Source organism: Chelonia mydas, chromosome 13, assembly GCF_015237465.2.
Source record: "Chelonia mydas isolate rCheMyd1 chromosome 13, rCheMyd1.pri.v2, whole genome shotgun sequence".
In the NCBI taxonomy this organism is placed as follows: Eukaryota; Metazoa; Chordata; order Testudines; family Cheloniidae; genus Chelonia; species Chelonia mydas.
In genome coordinates, this window is record NC_051253.2 from 29091585 (window position 1) to 29109246 (window position 17662).

Below are 17662 nucleotides of genomic sequence, written 5' to 3' on the forward strand. Positions count from 1 at the left end.
TCCATGGTGGGAATGCAGAGAGCTAGTTCTGTTGCTGAATTCTGAGTTGTGATGACAGCCACTTTTCGTGTCTTTGCCAAAGAAGACAGGCACAAGGCGAGAGAAGAGATAGGCGAGTAAAGGTGGGGGAAAGACAGCTATTTGTTGACGTTCTCAGAATACAAACTGACTGGCCTGTCACGCACAGATGTTATGTGTTGGCAGATCAGCCACAACAGCTGTTGCTCTGGACTCTGACTCGCTTCCCTAGTCTGGGAAGCCATCTGGCTGGTCTGGTCAGGTCCCTCTCCTTCGCTGGTCCTTCTTCGGCTAGGCAGAATTGGACGGGCCATGTCATCCCGTCATGCCAGTGACGTGTGGTGTGGCTGGTCTTAGGATCAGTGAAAAGCCAAGAGAGAGGGAGGAAGGGAAGAGGATAGTGGGAGATGGAAAAGAAGAACACATGAAGGAAGGGCAGAGAGAGCAGGACCTTGTGTATCAGGCTGGGTCCTGGCAGGTACAGCAGTGTTGGCCGCACATCCCTACTGATGCACTGAGATCTGGGTGCCATGATGATCCTTGAGGTTCATGAATGGATGCCGGGTCTCTGGAGTGAAACGGAGGCAAGTCAGAAACCCAGGCAGTCGTTCCCTATTTGACACCCCACCTTGTCTCCTTTCTAAGGTCTCCAAAAGGGGGTGATGGACAGGATGGCTTTTCCCCTCATTATTTTGCTCACCAATTGGCCCAGTGTTTGACACACCAAAGTTGGTGCATTAATTTCCGACTCCAATCTCCTTTGGTTTACCAGACGTGATCTCAATGCAGTCCTTGGGTTGTATTAGGAGACCATTTTGTTCGGCTAATTCAGTCTGTCTGGCTCCCTTTTGCACCTTTTTATTAACATTTGCTGTTATAGGAGATTGGAACATTTTATAAATTTTAACCCATTTTCCATCAGTAGGGCTCACAACTGGTGTAGCTCCCCAGGGCCCCAGTGATTACAACAGACCATTCTGATGTATATGAACAGAACCAGGATTTGAATGCAGACCTCCCAAGTCCTCATCAAACACCTTAACTGTAAACACACCCTTCCTTCCTACGAGCCAGACATCCATGAGAAAGTCTTGCTAAGCCAGGCAAAGAAAAAGCTCATAAGATATTAGTGAGAAAACCCTAAAAGTCCTTGTGCTGGATTCTGAGCTGGTGTCAGCTGGCACAGTGGATCTATGCTGATTTACACCAGCTTAGGATCTGGCTCACAGTTTCTATCATGGAACTCAAACACACCATTTGATAAGGCTGCAGATCCCTCTGAAACCAGACAACCCGCATTCTTCAGCTGGCTGGAAGGTACATCACTACAGAGCCAGGCCAGCTCTTTCAGCAACCTCTGCCAACCCAGACGTCCCTCCTGGGGTGAAATCCTGGCTCCACTGATGTCAACATCAGAATTCCCATAGATTTCAACAGGGGCAGGATTTTACCTCCAGTGTGGCTCTACCGTACAGAGCATCCCATTCCCCGTTAACAACAGATCTGGCTGGGCTCCATCATTCTCTCCGTGACTACTTGTGGCGATTCACTTGTGCTGCTTTCACAGTTATTTGGATGTCACAAAATTGGAAATTATTTAGCATCCAAGTAATTTTCACAGAGGATAACGGGTTTCAGCATCTGTCAGATTATTATCGCAAGCAGACTAAAACAACAGCATCAGGGAGGAACTTGCTATTTACTCCTGTCAAAAAATAAGTCTGAAGACATGATGTAGCCAAGAGGATGTTCTCTGATTGGCTTTAATGTGACACACTTCATGTGAAGGCAACGAAGTAATTTTAGGTTTGAAAGCAGAGATATTGAGACAAGAAAAAAGAAGGCATATGCTGTCTCTGAAGGCATATGCTGTAATTCAATGCATGTTCCAGCCACATGTATTTAAATGCATATTTACTCGCAATACTTTCACAAAGAACCTTCATTAAGCAGAACCTGCCACCAGGCTTCAGTGTTCTGCATAGACAGCATAATCCCATCCCTCAACACTTGAGTTGAAATCCTGTCTCCATTGAAGGCAATGGCAAAACTCCCATTGATTTCATTGGGGGCAAGAGTTTACCCTTAAAGTGTAACACCATGCACTGGAGTCAGCCATCATGTTAGGGGATAGCTGACAAGAATTATTCACTAATACTAAATAAGCCAGGCATCAGCTGATTCAAAACATTACAACACAGACTGAGTGAGTGACATGTGCAAAATCCTGGAGAAAATCCTGGCCCCAGTGAAGTGGGAGTTTTGCTATTGACTTCAATGTAGACAGGATTTCACCCCTGTTCTCTAAGCATGGAATTTTCAAAGGACCATAAGGCAATTAGGGGGGCTTCATGTGCCTAACTCCCATAGGCTCCTTTGAAAATCCCAGCCTAGATCAGTTACAATCCAGCTATTCTCTAACGGTACCATTAGGAGCAAGCATTTAGCCTGGTGATTTTAGCCTCGCTCTAGTGCACTGATCCAAAGCTCCTGAGAATTAATGGGAGCCTTTCCTAGAAATGACTATTCATTTTTGTGAAACGTTTCTAAGGAAGCAAAGCAATTGCTGTCTGGTTAGAAAATTTTCAGATTTTTAAAAATTATTTTCAAAATTCATTTCAGTTAGGTTTGAAACAAACCATTTCATTTCAATTCTATTTGCTCTGAACCTCCATGAAAAAAATGGTTTTAATTTTTTGGGTCTTTTCCTCCTACGTTCTCTCACTTTTTTGCCCACTAGACAAGGGAAATAAAATGGAGTGAAGGGGAGGGGATAACAAAAAATAGAAATTGAAAACTCTGCTCTTATTTGACTAAACAAAAATTGGTTTAACAAGAAAAATCAGAAACTTTCAAATGACAAAAACATTTTCATGAGAAATTTTTGTATCATTTAAAAAGACATTTTTCACTGAGAAAACTTACCAATGAAAAATTTCGACCAGTTCTTATTTTTGTTGACATAGATGTAGTTAAACTGGTGTCACTTCTATGCAGAGACACGTACACTTTACAATGAGTTTATTTAATCTGGTAACAAGCCCAATGAGGCGACATCAGCATAAGGCACTCAAACGGATTTGAGAGTGTCCACAACAATATAACCACACTGATCTCAAAAATCCAGTGTGTGTGTGTAGGCCTTAGAGCAGTGGTCCCCAAACTGTGGGGAGCACACCCCACCCTGAGGGGCATGGAGGAACATTCAGGGGGACACAGTGGGGCCTGGGCCAGCCCCCATGGGGGGGCGAGGAGGGAGCATCACCCAGCCCTGCTCTGTCCCCAACTCTGCTCCTGGCCCACCCCCTGCCTCGGCCCCTGGCTACCAGCTCCAGCCTCAGCCCCTGGATTCCTGCCGTGGCCCCGGCCTCGGCCTCAGCTGCTGGCCCAGCCACAGCCTCGGCCTCCGGCTCTCAACTGCAGTCTGGCTCCTGGCCCCACTCTTGGCCCCAGCCGCGGCTCTGCTCCCGGCTCCAGTTCTGGTCCCAGCTGCTGTCGCAGCTGCAGCTCTGACACCAGCCGCAGTTCTGCCCCGGGCCTTGGCTCCTGACTGTAGCTCCCAGCGAGGGCAGGGGCAAATTACATTGGGGTAAGGGAAGTGCGACTTAAGAAGTTTGGGGACCACTGCCTTAGAGTCAATGGAACAGCACATTCTGCACAATCACTGCCTCCTGCTTTAAAAAACAACCCCTCCTTGTTCTGACCATTAGCTAACAGCAGGAAATCCTGTTGGCAGGGGAATCCAAGGGCCAGTGAGTTCATTTTACATGGTCCTAGCCTACTAACTCAAACCTCTCTGTATCCAAAGTGTGTGTTAAGGTAGCCAAGGGAGAAATAACTCAACACTTCTGCTCCACTTCCATGTTAAACTCGGGCGATCTCACCATGTTTCCATGTGGTCATGAAAGGAAACGCTAACAGGTGCAAAGCCTTTAAACATCTAGGATGCAATTGTGGCCCCACTGAAGCCAATGACAAAACTCCCATTGATTTCAATGGGGCCAGGATTTCACCCCTCATGGCAGCTCCTCTTCCCTAGCTCTCCTGTGCACAGCATTGATCAAGGTTAGAAAAGTCTGCATGGTCCAAGACTCTTTCATCTACTAAAAGGAGCTCCACAAAGCATTCCTGGTTCAAAGACACTGGGAGGGAGAAACCGCGTCTCCCCTGCAAACATAGATCCTGGAACTAGGGTGCTGGGGGTGCAGCAGCACCTCCTGGCTTGAAGTGGTTTCCATCATATATAGGGTTTACAGTTTGGTTCAATGGCTCTCACATTATACAAATTGTTCCAACACCCCTGCCGACAAGGGGCACAGTTGTTAAATGTAGAAAGGCAAACAAGCAGAGCTGGGCAGAAGATGGTTTTCACGATTCCAAAATTTTTCCCGTTCTGTATCAGAATGAAACCAAGACCTTTTGAACATTTTAATTAAAAACACAAGGATGTGGGAGATCTAGGTTCAAGACTCTCTGTTCCCACATGAATATCCTACACATGGGCCATTGTTTCAGGCTGTCTGCAGACTCAGGCAGAGATCACGGGGCAGGTTTGTCTCAGTCACATTTGGGATTAAGTTTGCAACCATGAGAGGCTAAAAATGTACATGAAAAAAAAAGCAAAAAGATAAAAACATGAGTTTCTGCAGAATTGTAATAATCTATGCATGCCAGCTGTGTGACCTGGGACCTAGACTCTACAGGGCACTTCCCAAATCCAATACAAAACAACTCTCTCCCCTCCCCCCCGGCTAGACATGATAGTGAAAGGGACTCCCAGCCCTCCAGTGGAGTACTCTTCACCAATGGAACCTCCAGTTCTCAACACTGAATTCACAACTGATGTTCAGAACTGACTTCCCCATCATACAATACAACCCCAAACCTGCTGCCTAGGAGGGGAGGCAACTTGAGATGCCCTGTTACCAACTCACAACAGGCTCGTGGATGACAGTTTAGGACCTGGTCTCAGGTTTTGCACATGGATAGGACAGAGACTGAACGCGCCATTTCATCCTAAAGCTCATCTACCCCATCTGTGTACAAGGCAGCCAAAGATGGAGGGGCCAATCCTGGAACGTGCTAACACACTGCTGGAGCCACTGGGGGCTGAAGGTGCTCAGTGGCCCTCAGAAGGCACTCAGTACCCCACAGGATTGGGCCTGAGGCTTGTACGTCTGGCACCTCTCCTGGCCAATTGTAGAAATACCCTGCAATGGGCATGGAGCCTCACCGTGTCAATCTATCTAGTTACTCATATAGTGGCCATCTCCACAGTGTCTAGTGCCTCCAAGTCTGCTTGGGTAAAGAAGACCAAAATCATAATCCCTTTGGGAAAACCCTAGTACTTGGCTAATGAAAACAAAACCCCATTCACAGAAGTGTGGCAGCCCTGGACTTTATTGAAGTCATGCAATGCGAGTACCAGAAATGCCCATCCTAAAAACCTAGACATGTTAACAATTAAGTCTGGTCTATATTTCTAGCTCACCTGCCAAAAACATAGCACTAAACTGGACCTGCATAAAATATTCATATTCTATATAGATCCATAATTCTTTGTGTGATGCACATAAACAGTCTCGCCATGACCTACTGCACTGTACCCTCCTATTTGTAAAGTACCTGCTCTTCGTAATCCTCACTGCATTATTATAATGTAGGGAACATCCTTTTTTTCTCTGGGTATTGTCTATGGATGGATGATGGATGATGAAGAAAAGGAAAGAACTGTTTAACTCAACTGTTCTGCCGGCAACGATATACGAAGTGGAAAGTTGGTCAATGACGAAAGCAGAGGAAGAAAAATTCGCTGTAACCCAGAGAGCAATGGAAAGGCGAACGTGTAATATATCGTTCCGTGATCATATACCGTATGAGGAGATCAGAAGGCGTACAGAGGTGACCAATGTAGTGCAGGCAATGTATGACGCAAAGCGAACATGGGCAGGTCATGTAGTCTGCGGGCACGACAATGGGTGGACAACCCGCATCAGTGACTGGATCCCCAGAGACCACAAGGGACCGCTGGGCAAACCGAAAATGCGATGAGCCAATCCCATGACAAAAACTCTTTGGACAGAAATGGAAAGAACGTGCTCACAACAAAACAGAATGGTGTGGCATTGACTTGCCTTTGTGGAGGGATGGACGAGGACAAGCTGGGCATAGGTGAAAGGTGATTGTCTACGGACAATCTCTGAAAATCAACGTTTATTAAAAAGCGAAAAGGAGATTTAAGGAGGCACAGTTGAAGCCTATGGAGTTGCATTGTTTATGCCACCCTGGAATGCTGCTGAGTCAACTGCCGCCTCTCCCCACACATACTTTCTGTCAGTTTCTGATCCTTTTTGAAGATATACACCCTTCCCCCTTGCTCCCCAAGGACTACTTGATTTTGTAACGCAGCGATAGGATGTCCTGTCATTTATAAGTGAAGAGCTGTGTGCATGCTTCTTTCTTTTTAAACTACAGGATGACATAATTTCAAGGAACCCAAAAGAAGAAAACAGGGTCCCACTGTATTTTCTGTACAGTCAGCTCTAGTGTTTGGCTGTGCTTTGTTTTTTTCTTTCATTATTTTAGTCTCGTGCTAAGCAAATAAAATCAATTCTGAACGTATAAAAAGCAATTGAAAATGTCTAGTCTTTTATAGTGAAATCTCAACTCGGCAGCCCACAATACTTGGAGAAAAATCAATCATCATTTCCATCCTGCTACGGGTGCTACTAAAATTAAGGATTGATGTGAGCCTGCAAGTGAAAATTATTCCAAGAGAACCACCTTTGCAACAATTTTTAGTGTTCATAAAACTCCTGTTTATGGTTTCTTCTTGTAGCAAGCAAACTCCTGCATTCCGGCATGAATTATAGATATTAATGGGGTATCCTGATTTACATACAGTTTCCATCTTAATGGGCATCAGATCTGCAGGCAGGGCAACAAAACTACTTATGATAATAGTATGTAGTAAACAAGTCATCAGCTTAAGGATTTCATAAACTGAAGCATTAAACGCCCTCATAATAATTAGGGAGTACCCTCCCCCACAGCCAAACAAAACTTTTTATGACTTCACCAGTGGTCTTTTGATAAAGATTGAGTGCCTGAGCAGTATAGTGAGATAGCTGAAGAAGCACTTAAGCCTGATGTGGCCTAAATATTTTAGTAATGTACCATGTCCATTTGAAAGCACTGTTCTCAACATTCCTTTTTGCATCCATTGGAGCCAGACATATGTAACTAGCATGATCTAGGGAAATATATGAGGTATTCCACCACAATCAGACCAATAGTTTCCATTTCTCCACAGTATTTCTGTTCGCACAGGGCACATCTGTGCTTATTAACATTAAGGCACTGCTTGTGCTACTACCTGGCGTTCACTCTATATCCTAAAGGCAGGTGCTACGCAGGCTCCAGCAATTTCAGTTTCTCTAACACGCTCTGGAAGCATGAGCTATTCAGAGCCAGATTCCTTCACAGCGATGCTGCCAAACTCCATGCAGCGGAGGGCGTGGCACTGCCCGCAAACTCATTTTGTTTCAATGGGATTTAGGGTATGTCTACACTAGGAAATTAGGTCGAATTTATAGAAGTCGGTTTTGTAGAAAGCGTTTTTATACAGTCGATTGTGTATGTCCCCAGACAAATGCTCTAAGTGCATTTAGTCGGCGCAGTGTGTCCACAGTACCGAGGCAACCGTCGACTTCCGGAGCGTTGCACTGTGGGTAGCTATCCCACAGTTCCCACCGTCTCCGCCACCCATTTGAATTCTGGGTTGAAATCCCAATGCCTGATGGGGCAAAAATATTGTTGCGGGTGGTTCTGGGTACATATCGTCAGGCCCCCCCTTCCCTCCCTCCCTCTGTGAAAGCAACAGCAGACAATCATTTCGCTCCTTTTTTCCTGGGTTACCCCTGCAGTCGCCATACCACGGCAAGCATGGAGCCCGCTCAGCTCTTCATCACCGTATGTCTCCTGGGTGCTGGCAGACGCAGTACTGCATTGCTACACAGCAGAAGCTCATTGCCTTTTGGCAGCAGATAGTGCAGTATGACTGGTAGCCATCATCACCGTACTCCTGGGTGCTCTTTTAGCCGACCTCGGTGACGTAGATCAGGGGCACCTGGGCAGACATGGGAGTGACTCAGCCAGGTCATTTCCCTTTTTAAGTTTTGTCTCATGGAGATTCAGTCCTGCCGGCAATCGTACTGCACAGTCTTCTGGTAAGCAGCCAGGAGACGACGATGGTCAGCAGTCATACAGCACCGTCTTCTGCCGAGCACCCAGGAGATGACGATGGCTAGCAGTTGTACTGCACCGTCTGCTGCCAGCTAAAATGTATAGAGATTGATGAAGTGGATCAAAACAAGAAATAGACCAGATTTGTTTTGTATTCATTTTCTCCCCCCTCCCTCCCTCCATGAAATCAACAGCCTGCTAAACCCAGGGTTTTGAGTTCAATACTTGAGGGGGCCGTTTTGTTTCTCCTTGATGCAAAGCCACCCCCTTTGTTGATTTTAATTCCCTGTAAGCCAACCCTGTAAGCCATGTTGTCAGTCGCCCCTCCCTCCGTCAGAGCAATGGCAGACAATCGTTTCGCGCCTTTTTTCAGCACAGACGCCATAGCACTGGGAACATGGAGCCCGCTCAGATCACCACGGCAATTATGAGCACTATAAACACCACGCACATTATCCAGCAGGATATGCAGAACCATAACCTGCAAGAAAAGCTAAACCAGGCGAGGAGGAGGCGACTGCAGCGCGGTGACGAGAGTGATGAGGACATGGACATAGACTTCTCACAAAGTACGGGCCCCTGCAATGTGCACATCATGGTGTCAGTTGGGCAGATTCATGGGGTGGAACACCGATTCTGGGCCCAGGAAACAAGCACAGACTGGTGGGACTGCATAGCGTTGCAGGTCTGGGACAATTCCCAGTGGCTGCGAAACTGTCGCATGTGTAAGGGCACTTTCATGGAACTTTGTGACTTGCTTTCCCCTGCCCTGAAGCGCAAAAATACCAAGATGAGAGCAGCCCTCACAGTTGAGAAGCGAGTGGCGATAGCCCTGTGGAAGCTTGCAACGCCAGACAGCTACGGGTCAGTCGGGAATCAATTTGGAGTGGGCAAATCTACTGTGGGGACTGCTGTGATGCAAGTAGCTAACGCTGTCACTGAGCTGCTATAAAGAGTAGTGACTCTGGGAAATGTGCAGGTCATAGTGGATGGCTTTGCTGCAATGGGATTCCCTAACTGTGGTGGGGCGATAGACGGAACTCATATCCCTATCTTGGCACCGGAGCACCAAGGCAGTGAGTGCATAAACCGAAAGGGGTACTTTTCAATGGTGCTGCAAGCACTGGTGGATCACAAGAGACATTTCACCAACATCAACGTGGGATGGCCGGGAAAGGTACATGATGCTCGCATCTTCAGGAACTCTGGTCTGTTTCAACAGCTGCAGCAAGGGACTTACTTTCCAGACCAGAAAATAACCGTTGGGGATGTTGAAAGGTCTATAGTTATCCTTGGGGACCCAGCCTACCCCTCAATGCCATGGCTCATGAAGCCATACATAGGCAGCCTGGACAGTAGTCAGGAGCTGTTCAACTACATCGCGAGTGCGTTTTTTTCGCCTTCTAATCTTTGCTAGCCTCTGGGAAGGAGAAACATATGCAGCTGGTGGAGCGAAAAAAGGGAGAGTGGTAGTTAAAAAGACACATTTTATAGAACAAGGGGTACACTCTTTCACGGTAAACCTTGCTGTTAACATTACATAGCACATGTGCTTTCATTACAAGGTCGCATTCTGCTTCTTATTGAGGGTATGCCAGTTTGGTGTGAGAGATCACTCATGCAGGGCAGGACAGCAGAATTCGGCTTGCAGGCAGCCATGGTAAGCCACAGTCTTTTGGCTTCTTTAACCTTCGTAACATGTGGGAATGGTTTCAAACAGCAGCACCCTCGTTTCCCATACGAAGTAGCCGTTGGGTTGGCCATTTAAAATGGGTTGGCAATTGAAAAGGAGGGGCTGCGCTTTCCAGGTTAACGTGCAGCAGAAACCCAACTAACCTCCCACCCTGCCCCCCGCACACACACACACAATTCTCTGGGATGATGGCTTCACCCCTCCCCCCCACCGCATGGCTAACAGCCACAGGCAAACAGCCCAGCAGAAACAAACACCTCTGAATGTCCGATTACTAAAACCACCCTTTTTCAACCAGGTGACCATGAATGATATCACTCTCCTGAGGGTAACACAGAGAGATAAAGAACGGATGTTGTTTGAATGCCAGCAAACACCAGGACCATAAGCTGCAATGCCTTGTTCTGCAATGATTCCCGACTACGTGCTACTGGTCTGGCGTGGTAAAGTGTCCTACCGTGGAGGACGGAATAAGGCTGCCCTCCCCAGAAACCTTTTGCAAAGGCTTTGGGAGTACATCCAGGAGAGCTTTATGGAGACGTCCCTGGAGGATTTCCGCTCCATCCCCAGACATGTTAACAGACTTTTCCAGTAGCTATACTGGCCGTGAATGCCAGGGCAAATTAATCATTAAACACGCTTGCTTTTAAACCATGTATAATATTTACAAAGGTACACTTACCAGAGGTCCCTTCTCCACCTTCAGGGTCCGGGAGCCTGCCTTGGGCGGGTTCAGGGGGTACTGGCTCCAGGTCCAGGGTGATAAACAGATCCTGGCTGTTCAGGGAAACGGTTTCTCCACTTCCTTGCTGTGAACTATCTACAACCTCAACATCATCATCATCTTCCTCGCCCACAAAACCCGCTTCCGTGTTGCCTCCCACTCCTTGCATGGAGTCAAAGCACAGGGTTGGGGTAGTGGTGGCTGCACCCCTAGAATGGCATGCAGCTCATCATAGAAGCAGCATGTCTGGGGCTCTGAACCGGAGCGGCCGTTTACCTCTCTGGTTTTTTGGTAGGTTTGCCTGAGCTCCTTAATTTTCACGCGACACTGCTGCGGGTCCCTGTTATAGCCTCTGTCATTCATGCCATTGGAGATTTTTTCAAATATTTTGGCATTTCATCTTTTCGAACGGAGTTCCGCCAGCACGGATTCGTCTCCCCATACAGGGATCAGACCCCATACCTCCCGTTCGGTCCACGCTGGAGCTCTTCGGCGATTCTGGGACTGCTGGTCACCTGTGCTGATGGGCTCTGCATGGTGACCTGGGCCAGTGAGGTAGTCATGCTGGCCAAACAGGAAATGAGATTCAAAAGTTTGTGGGCCTTTTCCTGTCCACCTGGCCAGTGCATCTGAGTTGAGAGCACTGTCCAGAGCGGTCACATTTGAGCACTCTGGGATAGCTCCCGGAGGCCAATACCGTCAAACTGCGTCCACACTCCCCGAAATTTGACCTGGCAAGCCCGATTTCAGCGCTAATCCCCTCGTCGTGGTGCAGTAAAGAAATCGATTTTAAGAGCCCGGAAAAAAGGGCTTCGTCGTGTGGACAGGTGCAGGGTTAAATCGAGGTAATGCTGCTAAATTCGACCTAAACTCGTAGTGTAGACCAGGCCATAGGGTAAATTGGCAGTTTGGTTCCCAAGTGTCTAACATGATTAAAAGGCAAAGCAGTCAGGGGATGAGGACTGCCAGGAGTTCAGAAATGATGCAAAGTTCCAGCGCTACTTCACCTCAGCTCCTACAATACAGGATCCATCTGCCTCTCAAATGTTATATAGCGGGCCTGATCCTGTAAACACCTTCTGCATGGTGATGAGCTGCTATTTATAATAGAAGTCCAGAGTCTTAGCACTACACAGGATGGAGTCTGTTACAAGCAAGACTCATTTTAGAACCACCTATTCCTCCATCCTAAACAGTTCTGCTCTCCCATCATTACACCTTAAAGGAATGATTCAACATCATTGACAGCCTCCTCCTCTGTTAGTGAGACAAGGTGGGTGAGGAATATCTTTAGCAATGAGTAAGAGCTCTCTGGAGCTTGAAAGCTCATCTCTCTCAACAACAGAGGTTGGTCCAATAAAAGATATTACCTCACCCACTTTGTCTCTAATATCCTGGGACCGACACAGCTACAACACCACTGCAAACTCCTCTGTTAGTCTCGTTCTTGGTCTTGGACACACTCTGGCCTTAGCAGGTCAAAAGATAGGAAGCTCTTTTGTTTGGAATATTTTCATACCACATTATAGGAAGGAGGAAGGAGATTTTTTTCCACCATATTTCACAGGTGCCCACTGGAGTAATGTGCAATTAACATGCTCCGATGGGTATTTGTGTAATTTCACCTGTGGAATCTGCCTTTTTCATATTCCGTTATTTGTAGTCTCACTGTTGATGTCTTGTGTCCCAGATTCCAGCATCTCACTGTATGAGAGACACTGGAACATTTTACTGCTCTAGCATCTTGTCCTCCTGTTTTTCTTTCAAGTCACATACTGTATCTGTTTCAAAAATATGTTTGACAACTTTTAGAATTCAATAACTGACTTTGATAGAGAAATGACTGTTCCAGTGCATGGTAAATGACAGTGGTCTAGAACACTGTTAAATTTAAGTCTGGAAAATGAACTTTAATAAAATGTGCTCCAATAATGTGCTGTGACAGCTTTTAGTGAAATCAACTCCAGTACTTTGATCCTCCCAGGAGCGTAGTGAGACATACTCTAGCAGCCTTCAGCCATGGAATAAGAGAGCAGACGGCTTTATGATAAATGGCCCTAGAAGACTAAATTACAACTGCAGCAAATGAACAATATGTGGAAATTATTCGGTGGCTTTTTGTTTGTACACAAGCCTGCAGTGACACCTAGTGGTCACACACCCAGCCAAGAAACCAACCCACCAGCACTGTAGCTGTCAGTCCATGAAACTTCCGCTTTCTTTAAAAGAACACCAGTTTGCAAAAGACTGCACCAAAATTAGCTGTCACCCCGCTCTGCCCACTGCTGTGGGTACTTCAAATAAAGATGTATCCCCTTAAAGACTGAGAGTAAAAGCAACTTTCATTCTAACAAGTGACAGCTGGCAACAATGTGATGCACCATAGCAACACACAGCTGGCTTTCAGGCTGACCGTACTCTTCCCTTTCCTGAGAGCAATTTGCTTGATAGGTTTAGTTTCCACAGAGCACAGCTTTGGCAGGCCAAGACCTAGATTGCCAAATGCCTTGACCTTCCTACCATCCCTTCCTGCGCATGTGCCTCGCCTGCACTCCTTCACCATGTGCATGCACACTCACTTCCGGGAATAACTGCTTTAGAGAGAGAACGTGAGCTATTATGGACCAATCGAACCCTCTGAGACATGGGGGGCACAGAGAAGAGAGACCAGCCGCTGTTAATAAACACCCATACTGCAAGGGAGAGCTCACAATCAGCATGGGGGAACATAGATTTAATGGACCGTACCAAGAGTGACGTTGGGAACATTGGGTAACTGCCAACCATTCAAAACCAGGGTAGGTCAGGATTTACAATGTGCTGCCAGTGGGGAATGCTGGCAACAGCACATCAGTATAGCTCAGTGCCAGCCATCAGCCTCCAGCTTGGTTGAAGCATGTCCCTGTGGGCACTGGGCATCTTGCAAGGGCTCAGTCTGAAGTGAAGGGAGGCAGAGCACGTGGAAGGAGGAAATCTGGAAGGCCAGGAAAGGGAAGAGACATCTCCAACTTCACCTGTCGATCCCCAATATACAGGAATCTTCCCAGTTCAGCTCCCAGCCAGATCATAGAGCAGAAATGGCATCAGTGACCTCCTCCTATCCCCACACAAGGCAAGGGTGCCTATTTGCATGACCCTCAGACCCTCTGTGGCACCTGGTACGGTCAGCTGCAGTGTACCGCACTAATACAGGCCTGGAAGAGAATGCTCTAAGATTCTACCGATTCTTCTTTGCAGCCTGCGTTCAGAGTGATGAAGTACTGGTCTTCAGCAGATCATTCACCTGTGGGGCTCCAGAGGCACCATGCTCTCACCTATCCTATTCAAGATCTACAGGAGGAAATCATGAGACTGTACAAGCTCAAATAACTGCTCTGTCTCCTGTTCTTAGACTGAGCTCTTCTGGGCAGGGCAGGGCTGTGTCTTCCTGAGTTCATGAGCCGCATGCTGTGGGCATTAATGGAAAAGAAAAGAAAAGAAAAGAAAGATTAACTTCTGACATGCATAGTGCCATCATGCAGCTATCCTGGTTCCATTCTAGACTCCACTCTTGGGTGAGAAGCAGCTGCCTGGAGATGAACTCAAACAAGATGGAGCGAACGGTGGTGAAAATGAAAAGCTAGCTACATAGCATCACTTGGTCTGGAGGAGGCTTGACCTCCAATAGCCACATTGGTTCATGATCCAACTACACTCATCACTGCCCAGCAGCACTACTAACCATCAGCTGGGGCTGTGTTTATAAGAAAATATGTATTTGTATGTGATTGTGAAACTGAAAATCATGAGATTTTAAAAATAAATATGTGGCTTACCTGTCCTTTGGAGGTGGAGTTGCTCATATTTTCCAAGCTTTTCCCTGCAACCATAAGGATGAGAAACTTACAATTTGTTTTAAACCAAAGCTAAGATTCTCATGAAATCACATGGCTCTGGGAACTGGGGCTGTAAGAAAAACAAGCAAGTGTTAGAGTGGGGAAGCGGGGAGTGATGAGCCAAGCAACCTCTGAGCTGCTGCTCCTTTGAGAGCAGGGTTGTGAGCAGTGAGAGAGAGCAGAAGGTGCTGTGTTGGAGTCTTCCCAGGAGGAGAGCAAAGCAGCATAGCAGCCTGTGCACAACAAGCTGGGTCTTCCACGAGAGGGTGCACCAGGAAGAGGGGCAGCAGAGGGCCCCCAAAGAAAGGTCAGGAGGAAGGAGCAATTGACTGTTGAGGTGGAGGTGCCCCCACTGCAGTAGATTCTGGGAGGGTTGTAGGGCCTCAGTGAATTACTTTATTTGACAAGGAGAGGGGTGAATTGGTTTTGCAGAGGGAGCAGTTCATGGGCAATAGAGGCCTAAGAGAGATTTTGAGTGGAGGGTGTATTACTGAGTGGCATGGAAGGAAGGATAGAAATTTGGAGATGAAGAGTGTTCATGGGAACATGGGAGCATGGAAAGGGAGATGGGCTGAGTTCCTGGGGGCTGGCTGGAAGGAAGCAAGGCTGAAGGACCTGGGGAAGAAAACACTTTTCCCTCAGGGACTGGACCAAGGAGACTGGTTTCATAGGGTCAGAAGAAGGCAGAGACAGGTGTGTTTCTGAGGCACAGAGGCACTAAAAGCAGGATTCAAAAAAGGAAGCTCACACTTCCTGCCCCCCACCCCCAAAAGCCCAACTGGTGCTCTGAAAAAGTAGCTGAGCAGCTCTGAACCCAAAGTTGCGTGCCAGGACCTGTGTTGGGAGCTGCTGTTAGGCTCTAATGAACTTTACTTTGAGGGGTAATCTTCAGAAGAAACCATTTCAAAGGCTCACTAGACAACAAAGAACCACAAGTTATCTTTCACCTGAGACAACAAAGAAACCATTTGGACTTTATGGGAGATCTTGACCAAAGGGGCTGGTCAGCCACTTTCTGGAGCATATGTTGGTAAGGAAACTCCCTTGAACAAAGGCTGTAGCTTGTTTTGTAAGGTCTTAGCCTCTAGAAAGCATTTTTCACTTTAATTTGCTTGTAACCATTTCTAACTCTACCCTTTATACGTGAATTCACTTACAATCTTATTGCCTTTTGTTAATAAACTTGTTTTACTTTTAATCTAAACCATTCCAGTGCTGTGTTTGATGTAAAGTGAATGTTAACTCTGGCTAAAGTGGCAAGCCGCTTGGTAATATATTTTTAAAGGAACAAACTGGATGACTGGGAAACAAAATGGCAGATGAAATGTAATGTTGATAAATGCAAAATAATGCACATTGGAAAACATAATCCTAACTACATATACAATAATAGGGTCTAAATTAGCTGTTACCACCCAAGAAAGAGATATTGAAGTCACTGTGGATAGTTCTCTGAAATCATCCACTCAATGTGCAGCGGCAGTCAAAAAAGCAAACCGAATGTTGGGAATCATCAAGAAAGGGATAGATAATAAAACAAAAAATATCATATTGCCTCTATATAAATCCCTGTATGCCCACATGCAGATGTGGTTGCCCCATCTCAAAAAAGATATATTGGAATTGGAAAAGGTTCAGAAAAGGGCAACAAAAATGATTAGGCATATAGAACAGCTTCCGTATGAGGAGAGATTAATAAGACTGGGACTTTTCAGCTTGGAAAAGAGGCGACTAAGGGGGGATATGATAGAGGTCTATAAAATCATGAGTGGTACAGAGAAAGTAAATAAGGAAGTGTTATTTACTCCTTCTCATAATACAAGAACAAGGGGCCACCAAATGAAATTAATAGGTAGCAGGTTTGAAACAACCACAAGAAAGTATTTTTTCACACAACGCACTGTCAACCTCTAGAACTCCTTGCCAGAGGGTGTTGTGAAGGCCAATACTATAACAGGGCTCAAAAGGGAGCTAGATAGATTCATGGAAGATAGGTCCATCAATGGCTATTAGCCAGGATGGGCAGGAATGGTGACCCTAGCCTCTGTTTGCCAGAAGCTGGGACTGAGTGACAGGGCATGGATCACTTGATGATAACCTGTCTGTTCATTCCTCTTGGGGCACCCGCCATTGGCCACTGTCAGAAGACAGGATAGTGGGCTTGATGGACCTTTGGTCTGACCCAGGATGGCCGTTCTTATGTTCTTAGTCTCTCTCTGAATTCTCCAGGAAAGGGCTGGACATTACAAAGCACATGTTTTGGGGAAAATTCAGGACTGGGGGGGGGCATTGCGTTCATCGTGCCAGGTATAAACAAGGCTGGTGAAGGCCAGAGTGGGGACATGGTCTAAAGAGCAGGTTCCTAGAATTAGAAGACTGAACCTGGGCTGCTTAATACACAGTCACTGGGTGTGTGCGTTGTGATGGATGGATGCCTCCAGACACAGGCGCTCCAGCGGCAGGTGTTTTGAGGCACTCAGGGTTACAGGGAAAGCAGCGGCACCACCGCTCACTGGTCTGGAAGGCACCCCGGAAGAGAAGACGTTTGATTCAGGGAGTCTGAAGAAGTCCCAGGGAAAGCAGCAGACTGACAGGGCATTCGAGGTAAGGCAACGGCCACGATAAAAGCTGCGTACCAAGGCTCCTGCGGTGCCGGAAGAACTGGCGGGAAATTAAGCCACTGGTTCAACTCAAAGCTGACCGGCCGCGGGTTAAAACCCTCCCTCTCATTCGCAGCCCCGGAAGAGGACCTGCCCCCGGGCGCCCCGCGCAGGGCGGGGAGAAGAGCGCGGGGGGGGGGGGTTGCCAGGGACGCTGTTGTCTGTGCAGGGCTGGGTCACCGCGCCCAGGGCGAGGCCCGTCCCTGACCGTGGCTGTAACGGGCCGGGCCAGGCGCTAGGCCGGTGGCTGGGACACGCCCCTCCCCGCGAGGGAAACCAAACGCGGCTACCTCTAGGGTCAAGACCCCTAGCCTGGCAGCAGCTCCAGGTGCTGCCCTATGCCCCGGAAGGGGAAACCGCAGCCTCGTCCTGAGACACGACGGATTCCGGAGGGCGGCGACTTGCTACGGTAGCTAGAGAAGCCGGAAGTGGAAGGTACTTTTTGTGC

General features: G+C 47.3%; 1 long non-coding RNA gene across 1 annotated transcript; it reads right to left on the bottom strand.

Moving 5' to 3' along the window:
- Positions 1 to 12563: 12563 nt before the first annotated feature.
- LOC114021096 lies at positions 12564 to 17647 on the bottom strand. The gene is made up of 3 exons (XR_003565767.3): positions 17505 to 17647; positions 14495 to 14538; positions 12564 to 14126 (listed from the first exon to the last, which is right to left on the bottom strand). It is a non-coding gene; the product is annotated as an uncharacterized LOC114021096 (long non-coding RNA).
- Positions 17648 to 17662: the final 15 nt, after the last annotated feature.